Source organism: Anomalospiza imberbis, chromosome 9 (assembly GCF_031753505.1).
Source record: "Anomalospiza imberbis isolate Cuckoo-Finch-1a 21T00152 chromosome 9, ASM3175350v1, whole genome shotgun sequence".
In the NCBI taxonomy this organism is placed as follows: Eukaryota; Metazoa; Chordata; class Aves; order Passeriformes; family Viduidae; genus Anomalospiza; species Anomalospiza imberbis.
Window position 1 is genome coordinate 4,274,201 of NC_089689.1, and position 12,481 is coordinate 4,286,681.

Below are 12,481 nucleotides of genomic sequence, written 5' to 3' on the forward strand. Positions count from 1 at the left end.
CCGCGGTGTATGCTGATTTAGAGTCGCCCATTGGTCGGAAGGGGCTGGCGGCGTGTCCCGCTGTGAGGGTTAAAGCGCATGGCGGGGTGTGGTGCCGCTGCCTGAGGGGCTGCGCTGGGAGCGGCGGGCACGAACCTTTGGGGTGGGCGGTGGGGCTGGACCCTGCCCCTGACGGGCCGTGGGGTCCCGATCTCGAACTGAAGGACTGCGAGGCTAAACCTTGCCTGGGATGGGCTGCGGGGTGGGGCGTCCCCTGGTGAAGGGATGTGAGGTTGTGGCCACTCGTGGCAGGCTGTGGGGTTCGTGCTGGGGCCCGAGCCCCGTGGGTAGCAGCCTGCCCTGGGCAGCAGCCTGCCCTGGGCAGCTCCGCCGAGGTGCTGTGAGGGCTGGCGGTGGCAGCCGAGTGTGTGGATGGCTTTAACCAGGGCCACAGTGCAGGGACTGCTGCCTTGTAATGTATCAGGGTGTCAAGGCCGAGGTAAACTCGGGGCACCTGCGTGGGCCGATCCACGATCCACGTGCCGTCACCTGGCTGTTCCTTCTTCCAGGGCTGCTTGGCTCCCAGGACCTGTAAGGGACTGGCCGAGCCCAGGATGCTGCCCTGGGGTGAGTGGCTAACTGTAGCACACAATTCCAGTGGGGTTCCTGAGGATGGGCACCTAATTCTGGGATTAGGAATCCTGGGATGGAATTTCTGCCTCTGTGGGTGCAGGGGGAGGGACCCCCATGTTGCTGGGTGTCCTCACAGCTCTGTGTCCTGCAGGTGTGCACCCACACACCTTCATGTCCCTCAGTCTCAGCTGGAGGATGCTTTGGGCAGCTCTTTGGGTGGTCAGTATTTTGCTTTTTTGCCTGGCAGAGGCTTTTTACTGCCCTACGGTCCTTTGAGTTGGTTTAAAGGGGTGTGAGTGTGCAAATTTCTTGCTCAGGACTTAGACATCCTGCTCTTCCAAGACTGAACGTGGTCTATCCTGTTGCTCAGGCAATCTCTTTTTCAGAGGAAAATTATAAATACAGGGGACTTCTTGCTTGTAGAAGTTGCAGATCTGGCAAATAATTTTAGAAATAAATCCTGTGATTTTAGATTTGCTCCTCAGATTTTTAGTTTCTGATTCTGCACTTCATCCCCTGAGGTTGTAAGGAGTCAAATAGCAAAACTTTTCTGAAGTAGAGTGTGCTGCAAATCCCCTTAGACTCAGTGAGCAGCCATGCACGTGAGGTACAGGAGGTTCTTTGCTTGCCTGTGTTCTCTTGATACCAAGTTTGGACATTTGGAGCAAGGCTTACAGAAGCGTTTAGAGGCTGAATCAGCCTTAATTGATGCACCTGAGTTGGGTATCAACATCAGTTAAAGAACTAAGAAAAAAGAGTCTGTGGCATCTTCCACTCAAGGTTGTCTCATTTTTGGTGAGGGGTGATTTTCTGTCAGCTACTCTTTTATGTGGGAACATGGAGGTAGGGCAGCTGTCTGCTTGGATTAGGAGGGCTGGAGGAAGCTGATTTTTTTTCCTGTGGGGCTTTGGTTTTTTCAAGAGGTTGGGAATATCGCAAGGAACCTGTGTATGTGGAAAGTTTGCCTGGGAGTTGCTTTCTTGTGGCCTCCCAGTGAACTCGAGGTAAACTGGGACTAAGACTCCCTTTTCCTTCTCCATCCTCTCCTGAGAGCAGTGGAAATGCATTAACATGATGCTAATTGTTAACGTGATGGATGGCAGCAATTAGGGTCTGTCTCTGCATGTGGAGTGCAGTAGTGCAGCCTGGGGAAGCTCTCTGCTAAACACCCTGAGCTGGGATGCAGCATTCCAGGAAGCCCTGGGGTGCTCCTAAATGCTACTGCTCTTGGGGGGAGTTGTGTGTATTCCCTGCACTGGGCTAACTGTGCCCGAAACAGCAATTTAATTCAGATTTACAGCCCTGTTTTGCTGGCTGTTGCTTCCTCCATCAGCATCCCCCTGGTCAGGGTTGCTGAGAGGAGGCACTGCTATGCCTGACATTGCAGTTTGGGCATCTTTGTCCCTGATGCTTCCAGTTGCACGTGGATCCCGCTGGGCATGGCAAGGCCATGCTCATTTAGAGCTGTTATTTATTAAAAGAAGTGCTGGGTGATGACCCTGTCTCTGTCCCTTCAGCTCCTGGTGACATCAGTGACGCAGCTGGTCTTGCGAGGTCACTCGTTTCCCTTTGTTTAATGATCTGCTGGTGAAAACAGTTCCATTGCTCTCTGGAGTGTCACTGGGACATGAATATTGATGAAACCTCAGTGGTCCTGGTGCTGTCACAGCGTGGAGGGCTCATTTGGAGCTGCCAGGCAGTGTGGGGAACTCTGTGATGGAGCGATAATAAAGTGTTGCTGAACTCTGCTCCGAGGTGCTGCTCGACACTTGGAACTTGCAGGCTCCTGGCACAGCAGCAAGAGGCTGGGCTGGTGTTTTCCAAAGCAGGGACACAGCACTGAGAGCATTATCAGGGGAGGGATTCATCCCTCAAACATCCATGGGGGTGCTGCAGGTGTGGGAGTTTGTTGGTTGCAGCTTCAGGTGGTAAATGGTCCAGTTAATGAACCTAATATTTTCCTAACCTAAATATTTTCCAAGGTGGAACTGGGGAGAGGGCAGATGCAATGCAACATCTCTTGAAATGGTCATTTTGGGCTGTGGGTATGGAAATCACTATAAGAAATGGGATGTGGCTGTTATAGATACGCAAAGAAAGAGCATGATTTTAAATTTGCAGACTGCATTAGTCCAGGTGAGTCCCTTCCAGCTTCTGCTACCCTGTGTAGAAAAGTCAAGGTGACAACTGAGTTATGGTAAACAAAACAGTTTTTTTCTTTGAAAAATGAGGTATTTTACATGCTAATTTAGAATAGATCATGCAGTATGCTGTGCCTTTAAAAAGAGTATATTTAATATACATGCTTGAATGGCAGAGACAACCCCAGGTCTTGCTCTGAACCCTGATGTAGGTCCTGCAGTGAGAGTCCTGGGTCAAAGTGTATGGTGTAGTTGGTTGGTGACCTTTATTTTCCTAACTGTGAAGAGGGATCTGCTTCACTCAGTGTAATGCAGATCTGACCTGCTTTTGCTTAGAGCAGTATCTTTCCTTCTTGCCTCAGGTGTTCTCTGTCTAGAGGGGTTGCAAGAGAGCCCTTCTGCAGGGTTTTCTGCTGGATTGAGGCCATAGGGTGTTGGCAGTGTCTGGTTTTAGTATTGGACTCTAAAAGATACACATTCTCCCTCAAAACCTTCATATAACAGTGCCTGTGGGAGCTGCCTCTTGCTGATCAGGTTTTTGCACAGTGTTATTTTGCTGTGCAGCCCCTTGCTACACTGAGGGACTGTACCAAACTCCTCTGATCAAACAGAGCATTGCCTTTCTTGCAGGTCCTGTCAGATGTGGTACAATTGATCTCATTTAGTTTTTGGGGTTTTTTTGGTTTTTTTTGTTTTTTTTTTTCCCAAAATGTGGATATTGGCTTGTGTGATCTCCAAGCCAATGGTCAGTGCCAGCTGTTGTGTCTTAGCAGTGTGGAAAACCTACAGTAGTAGAAAGACTAGTGGGCTGCCTTTGGAAAGGGTGCAAATGGAAACAGATACAGCTGGACTCAATAGTCTTAGAGGTCTTTTCCAACTTTAATGATTCCATGATTCATATTTCCTCATCTTTGCTAGGACACGTTGGAAATCTTCAGCCCTCTAAGGATTTTAGGAAAGACTGTCCCATTAAATCCTTTCAGAGCTTGTGCCCATGCACCAGTGTTTCTGGAGCATAATGTGTATGAGTAAGAAGTAGGAGGGGCTGTGAACCCTGAGGGATCTCTGCCACTGCTCTTGGACATTTAAGGGTCTGAATAGCACTGTGAGGATGTGGATTATATTCATGCTGGGGGGAAGGAAGCAAAAAAAAATTATTACGCTTTTGGCAGCATAGGGTAGAAGCATCACCTTTCCTGACATGTTTGTCTTGAGAGGAGATGCTATCCAGTGGTAGGATGAAGAGAGGTTGCATGCTGTCTGGTGTTAATTACAAAGGGAAAACCACAGGAAAATCAAACGAAATTGAATCCCACTGCATTTGATATTCCCAGAGTTGAAGGCCTCAGTACGTCTCATTAGTTTAAAACCCCTGATGGAGGGAGCTCAGCTTCGAATGGGAAAATTGATATGACATTGAGACCTGGGAGAGGATTAGCTGCCTGCCTCAGAACTTGTCCAGAGGAGTCGAACATGCAAATGTTTCCAGAGAGCAGCTCCCTGCAAGAAGGATCCTGGATAATTAAGGCCCCTGGGACGACACAGTTGCAGCGAGGGAGGGATGAGGTCTGTGTGTCTGAAAAGTCCTTCCACTGCATTCTCTCTGTGGGGGAAATAATGCCTGGGTAGTACTGACAAGCCCAAAGCTTTGTGTGCTTGACTGCTGGTGACAGAGATGCTGTGTTCCACTTCTCAGTGGGATTTGCAGGTGCTGGATTAGGATTGAACCACACAGGGTATGGCATTCTTGGACTGATGAATTGCCTTATCTGGCATAGATGTCTGTGGAAGGTGTGTGGCTGAGATGTAAGCCTGGGTTTCACCCACAGGTGACTTGAGCTTTTGTGGCAAAGAGTTTGATTCCATTTTGCAGCCCTGCAGCAGTGCTGAAGGCTCAAACACACCTGGCTGCTACAACCCACTGTCCTTAGTGGTATGAAAATCACAACACCGAGGCAATGTGTATAGAAAGGTGTAACTGCTTTTCCAGCTCTTGACTGATAGGTGTTTGCTGGGGAATGCAGACCGTGGGATGCACTGTGCCTGTCAGTTTGTACCTGTGAGTCTTTGCTTTGGGCCCTGCTGGGTTTCCTGTTGTGATGAAGTGTTCTCTAACAGCCATATGTGGAGAGAGGATATTTCCCATTTTCTCCTGCAAACCCCAGCTGTGCTATGTGTGCTCTTAGGCAAGGTGCTAATGATGAAGCATCCATGACTTGGCAGCACACCAGGGTTTTCAGCTTCTGAAAACAAAATGTGTTGGTGGACTGGCTGTGATCTCTGTGGCAGGTGGAGCTTGCAGACCATACCAGCATCACTGTGCTTCTTGTGTACTCTGAGGGTTGTTTCTGGCTGGGACATTGCAGTCCTCAGGCAGGATTACTGGAAAAGAGCTGGCGGGACCCCCTTCTTCCAGCAGGCTGATGGAGGCTGTGGAAGCCTGCAGGAATCTGGCCATCAGCATGATGCCTCTTCTCTGGACAGAAACTCCTGCCCAAGTAGCCAGGAGGTGACAATCTGTGCATCCCTCTGGCACAGGCTTTTTCGGAGGAAAGTCTTGTCTCTTGTTGAAGCAGTGACCTGAGGCAGGGATCCTCCTCCACCATCTTCTGCCTGTGTCTCTCTCTAGCCTGCTTAAAATAAACAGATCTTCAGATTCTTCACTGGAAGAGCAGCTCCAGGGAGGAGCCCCAGAGGAGAACACTTGTCCCAGCACAGGGCATTGCTCATGCTTGATGTTGCTGCTGAAGAAGATGTTGGCAAGAACAAGGAGCCATGCTTTATATAACTTGGTGTCACAGCTTCCATCTGAGGGTAGCCTAGGTCAGGACTCACCAGCTTGGGAAAAGCATCAACAAGGAAGACTTGAGACATGGATAAAATCACCCAAGAATATGATTAGAAGGCAATTGTTGTTTCCTGCAGGGTAAGAAAATAATGGACTTCAGGTTTAAATCAAACAGTTTTACATGCTGGGGGGTGGGGAGGAGGAGGGGGACACTAATTCAGCCTTGGAAATGTGTTGTCCTGGGATGTTGTGGCGGACAAAAAAATATCATGAGCCTTTAAAAAGGAACTTGGCAATTTCATGGCAGATAACTCTTGATGATGGGCCTAAACACAGCCCTGAAGCAATTTACAGCTTGAGAGTTTGTAAGTGCTGAGCTACTAGGAGCTGGAGAATCATCCGGGGAAAACACCTCCACCTTCTCTTCAGTTCTCACCATTAGCATCAAGCCCAGTTCCTGTGGGAGACAGGAGGCTGAATTAGAGGGACCTACAGTCTCTTGGCTGATGGCTTTCACAAGTGGACGAAGGTGGGTGAGTGACCCTGTCACACATCTTCTGAAGTGAGAGCCACCTTTTTTGAGAGACTGGGATCAAAAGAGCCATTTTGTGTCTAACACTGGTGCCACGTGTTCCTCCGTACAGGCAGATGCTTGAGTGACTCTTGCGGTGCCTGTGCCTGCCTGTGCAGAAGTGGAAGTTGTGTTTAGGGAGTTGCTTGGTGATGGTTCTTCTGGGAAGGTTTAGAGAACCAAACAGTTAAGAAGGTTTAATAAAAATGTATCAAAATTTGTAAACATATGTATCACATCTCTTTGATAATGAAGGAGCAGTTAATAAGTATTTGCAATCAATGTTCCTACCTGGAAGCTTTCTCTGAAAGCATTTCAGAGGCTGCTCAAACAACCCATTTATTTCTATCATTTTAACAGCCTGTTTTCTCAAGGCAATTGAAATTACTTGCTCAAAAAGCTGTCTCCCCTCCTCTCCACCTACAACACACTCTGTTTTACAAAACCTTGGCTCAGTCTCTGCCTTCTGGCTGTTTCCTGAACGGCTGGGGAAGATCCTGGAACTGGTGCTGGCTGGGATCCTGCTCTGCTGGAGGTGTTGGCAGGGCAAGTGAGCAGCTTTGGGTGACAGTGATAAGCTGGGCTGTAATCACTCACGAGAAGATCCCTACCTAAAAACGAACTTATGTGGGAAGTCAGGAGCTGCCTTGATGCGTGGCTTGGGTATATGTGTGCACTGGAAATACTTGCCCTGGCTGGAGGAGTGTTGGTTTGGCAATGTGGGGAGCAGGGCACTTCTTTAGAATAAAATGTGACATCCTACTGATGTGTTCTGAGGACTTGTACTACAATTCTTAGTCATCTGACCTCTGTGCCTTGTGCTTTCAGCATCTTGATGAGCTGTTGTTGTGATGTATGAAAACCATATATCCCGGTTTTCCTCCAGCACAGAGCTCCAGGTCCCTACCTGCTGCTTCCAGGATGTGTGGGCATCACGTAGGTTTGGAGGACTTCTTTGGGCTGTTGGATCAGTGTTTCTTTCTCTTCATATCAGTGTGTGTGAGTGGGTGGCTGGTTCCCAGAGCAATGATGTGCCTTCTTTAAGACTGCAGGAGTGGTTTAGGTCTCCCAGCCTGGGCACATCCCAGGATGAGGCTTCAAAGGTCAGTGTTGAAAGTGGGGATGACCCCTGCCTGTTACAGAAGCAACTTAATTTTGGCTAAGGAAAGATGACAGGTGATGAGTGAAAGCTTCAGCTTCCAGGTTTCTTCCCCACATACTTCTTGCAAGGATTCCATTTCTCAGGCTGTACTGGTGCTTTGCCTTTCCCTGGGAAACTGGGAGCTATGTGGTTCTGACATTCTCTTATTCCCTGGGGTTATTCCATGTCCTCCTATCTGAGGATGTGTTAGGGCTCTGCTTTGTGAGATAACTAATAGGGCTGTCAGCCCCCTTGTCCCAAGAACATGAGAAGACAAATAGTCCAACGTGTAGCCACCTTTGCAGGTCCTGAGGCCCTGGCAGGAGCCAGCAGGGTGACGGATGGGTGGACGAGCGAGGCTGACACAACTGGGTCAGTGCCAATGTCAAAGGGGTGGAAGCCATGCCTCCTTCTCCCCTCTGCTTGGCACCCCAGCGCCTCTGGGCCAGACGGTGGCCACTTATCACCCCTTCCTTCAGTGCCTGCTGTAAGCTGGCAGCACCAGAGCCTTGTCTAGAAGAAAGACACGAGTCATGGTCCTAATGCTCTGCTGTGGAGCTGCCATCTGTCCTCTCCTTGGGTGTTGCTGCCAGGGCAGCCTGGGAACATAACCCAGTGCTGAGGCTCTGTCAGGCAAACATCTGGTTAGACTGTGCTCTATGCCTCTCCCTTCCCAGCACACTGTGCTGCTGTGTTTCCTCAAAATGGTGAGCTTCATGTACCTGCACATACAGATGTGTATATATATAGCTTTCTTTTTAGAATTCCAACCCTGTGCTTTGCATCTTAATGCTGCTTTCCTTGCCCAGCCTCCTACAGTCTCTCCTCTCTCATCTGGAGCCAGCTTCCGTACTGTGAGAAGGGTTGCTTGTTTGGAGAGGACCGTGCAAATAATCTCATTAATTTCTCCCTTTATGGATGGGTGAGGAAAATTTGGCAAAGTGGCTGCAAGTGAATCTTGTGAGCATTCTTGGAGGGATGAGCTGAGAGCCCTGAGCCGGTCTCACTGTGCAAAATCCATTAGCCACGAGCAGAGATGCTTCTGGACTCGGCATTCAGTACCTGTTACGGCCTGAATTAGTCCCTAATTTCTGTCCCTTACAGTTAAAATTACTCAGACATTTCTTTTTGAGACAGGATATTGCTTCTGACTAAATACCCTAAAGCCATGGCTCTACTGACTATTAAATTGTTCTCAGGAATGCACTGATCCTCTTGTCTCCGGGTCAATGTAGGCTGGTGCTGTTATCTACATGCTGCTGTGGGGCTGGAAGAGGTACTTTGCTTTGCTGGAGGCAAGCAAATACTGAGACACATTTGAGGACTCGATGGCTACAGGTTTAATAAGATCAATACTACCTCTGCAAAAGATTATATGGTATACTAGGCAGCAAATAGAGCACTTCTGCTGGATTTGGAAACTGTTTATTGAGTCTATTAGGGATAGTGAGGTAGAAGGGATGTATCGGGATTGAATTGCCCAGCTGCAGTAGTTGAGACTCTGCAGCACATTAAGGGTTTTGCAGTCTATTAAATAATGGAATTAAAATCAAAATGAATGAGGAAGTTTTGTCCAAGAAGTCCTGCCCACAGCCACATCATCAGCCAAAGAACAGCGGAGAAACATGCTGCCCAGAAGATGAGTGCTTGCTCCTGTATCCATTGGCCTGTGCCGCCTCCTTGAAGCCTTGAAAGATGTCAGGAAGAGGGCAGAGTTGTCTGTCAGGCTTCTGTCAGGACAAAGAGCCAGCCAAGGTGAAAGCTTGGAGATCCTCTTTGCACCCAGCAGGCTGTTGGCTCTTCCACACACATCTGGCAGGTCAGAATTGTTTTGTGCTGTGGAACATCCCTTGTGCCACACTGTGCTCTACAGCCAGGGTTAATGCTGCTGCCTAACGTAGCCCACAGTGGGTTGGCTTGAGTTAAGGAGCAGCTTTTGGGAGCTCTGTTGGCCTTGTTTGAGCTGTCCTTGTGCTGCCATCACCTCCTGCGGTGTGACCTGGAACAATTAGCTCTAATCACACATGAGCAATAGCCTGCCTGGTCACCCTCTCTGCTCCTGGGGAGCATGGCAGGGCATCTGACTCCTGTCATTTCTCTGGTGCTCTGTCCGATCTCATTTGAAATGCCTTGCAGGATGAATTACGGTGCTCTAAGGGAATCTGCAAAATAGGATCACAGGCCAATTGAATCCATCTGTAAAATGCAGGAGGATGATGTATCGCCCTATGGATGGATTCTGCTCAGCCCTTAATTTTTTTTTTATTTTATTTTAGAACTCTTGGTGAGAGTAAGAACAACAAATGCTTGAGGAATGAGGAGCTGGATCAGGCCATGCTGACTAAAGGTGGGTGTTGCATAAGAGAAGTAGGGAAGCAAGGAGAGATTCACACTGATTCACCAGACTGCCCAGTCTGGTCCCTCTGAAAGCAGACTAATGTATGGGAGTGTTTCATGGCATAAAATGTGCTGGGACAGGCTGGAATTACCATCCATGGGGAGGCTTTAGGGACAAATAACAACCTGCCCAAGTCAATCAAAGCAGCTTCTAGTAGGAGCCGTGCAGGTGCTGTGACCCACGTGGATGTTGCAGGTACCCCAGAGCATCTCAGGGCACAAGGGCAGCTGCATGCAGCCCTCAGGATCCGATTTAGCAATTCCTGGCTGGCTGGCCTGGCCATGCTCCCTTGGGAATGTGGCCAAGTTCACCCATCTTGGCCCTGATGTGGTTGGACTGCCAAGGAAGAAGTTAACCCCCTTGCACTTTGAGTGGATTGAGGTTGGGCTGGTGTTACGGAGCTTCCTCCTCCTCTGGCTGGGATGCTCCAGCCATGGCCTGAGGGGGAAGGGAAATGAATTAAACCCATCTTCAGACACGTTTGTATTGATTCTGTCACTTTCTTGCTGCTTGCTGACAGGTGATGGATGGCTCATAATGCGACCGGCACAGTACATTACGTTTCCCATCCAGGGACTCCTAAATCATTTCAAATTTTCAAATTCCCTAATCAATATTTTATCAGTAGCAGAAGAAAGCGGAACAGACCCATTTCTCAAGAGGTAGAAGAATGAGCGTGTGTGGATGCGTGCCTGCACATACATAGGCATGGGAGTTTGGGTATTTATAATCACAACTAAGGCACCGTTAGTATAACAATTATATCTGCAACCTGAAAATAAATACAGAAGTAGGACCAGGAGTGATGCTTACATTTAAGTGACTTCAGGATGAAGTAAATTAGAGATTTGGATTTCTGATATGAACGTGGAGGATTAATGCCATGTGGGCTTTGCACTCATTGCTGGTCATTCCACCCTTATGCAGGGTGCAGGGGGGTTGAGGCAGGTGCAAACATCCTCTTTTTTTGGGGAAGGAAATTGGATTTTCAACCGCCTGTAATGCAGCAGGACTCAGATCTCTCACATGGCACTGAGGCAGTAATGGGGAAATATCCCCAGCAAGCCTGTCTGGAGATGGATTGTGTGGCCTGGATGGTTGTTTGTCTGGCACTTTAACCAAGCACGGTGGTGCTTTCTTGGGACTGGGTGGGCAGAGAAGCATCCTGTTGCTGCCATGGTGTGGTGACTCCTGGGGCACTGGAAGAGTAGATGGGAATGTGCCTGCAGTGATGTGTGCTTGAACTGGTCCTGAGCAAACAGCATGTGCCTTTCTACTCCAGTGCTGGCGCTTCCTGCCACGCTAGGATGTGATTCAGGTGGGGCTGAGTGAGGCTAGAGACTGGGGCATTTCAGAGGAGGTACAGGTGGACTCTGAGATGTTAGGATATTGTTTGGAGTGGCTGGCTCCAAAATGAGACCCAGATTCAGTGACTTTCCATGTCTTTCACACTGGGCTTCCTTCACCAGTAGCTCCCAGTTCCTGCCTGGCATCTGGCTTTCTGCTGAGCTTTGGGATGGAAGAGCCCAGGGAAGAATAAAGCTGGTTCCCCCTGTTGTAGGAAGGTGGTCTGTGCAAAGTGGGGGCAGCACAGGTCTTTGTTCTTTCGCCTCCAAAATATGATCCTGGTGAGACGGCTGGAGCATGCATGTCTGCCCCAAAGATGGCTGCTTTCCCCAAATCCTTCCTGTGCTGGTGGTCCTTCATTTGTTCTTCTTGCATCCCCTGACCTCACCTACTCAATAATCTTTCTCTATCCAATTATTCATTCTCTTAGAGTCTTGGTTTTTATTCCAAGAGACTGGATGTTTTCCAAGTAAAAGATTTATTCTTAAGCTATTTTTTCTTTCCCTGTAAAGAGAGCTTCCAAACAGCACAGATGTGAGGCTAAACATAACCTTCCTTGTTACTGTCACCTCTCCTCAGCGTTTGCCTGGCTGATCTGGTGTTGCCTTTGCTTCCGAGTGTTGTTTCACAGCTCAGTTGTAGCTTGCTGCTGGAATACACAAGGAAAGCTTGCAGGGGAGATCAGGGCTACTGCTCTTGGGAGCACAAGGTGGAGCTCAAGGGTGGCACTTAAACCCATGGTGACCTCCTGGCCCTTTCCCAGGCTGTGTGGGGACCCTTAGCCCTTTGGGCTGGTGTGGTGGCATGGGCCAAATGACAGGAGAGTCAGACTCTCTAGAGGTAGTTTAAAAAACAGTTTTTTTTCTCATAGAAGAAACTTCTGTGCCTTTCCATCCTGACCTCTCTGCAGTTTAGGGGAGACACACAATGCTCTTTCCCCAAGGCAAGAGTGGCCTCACCACCAGCAGGGAGGTCTTATGCTACAACACTTCTGTGCCAACATTTTTCCTCTAGGTTCAAAGTTTTCTGTGGGCTTGGCTTCAGAGACTTGATCCCTGCTGTGCTCATGTGGAGGTGAAGCTTGCAGCTATACCCTTTTCTCTCTATTATCACATGCTCAGGGTTTGTCAGGGATGGGGGAGGCCTCTGGTTTGTGCTGTCCATGCTGCTTCCTCCCCCAAGGCACTATGTGTAACAGGAACCTGGTTGAACATTGCAACAAGATGTGTGGAAATAACTGATTTATTTTTTTTCCTGAAAGCCTGTGCCTGATCTACAGGAGCAGGAATCCTTTTGAAGAGCTCCTGCATACTTCATGTGTTCCTGAGGCAGGTTGCAAGGCTGTTTTCCTTTTTCCTTGGTTAAAGATAAGGTTTAATTGAACCAGGGAGAAGTCAGTGTTTGCTGTGTCATTTACTGATCTGATGGCAGTTTGGAGTTGGGTCTGAAAGTGTCTGGAAGTGGAGTTCCTTCAACCAGGCTG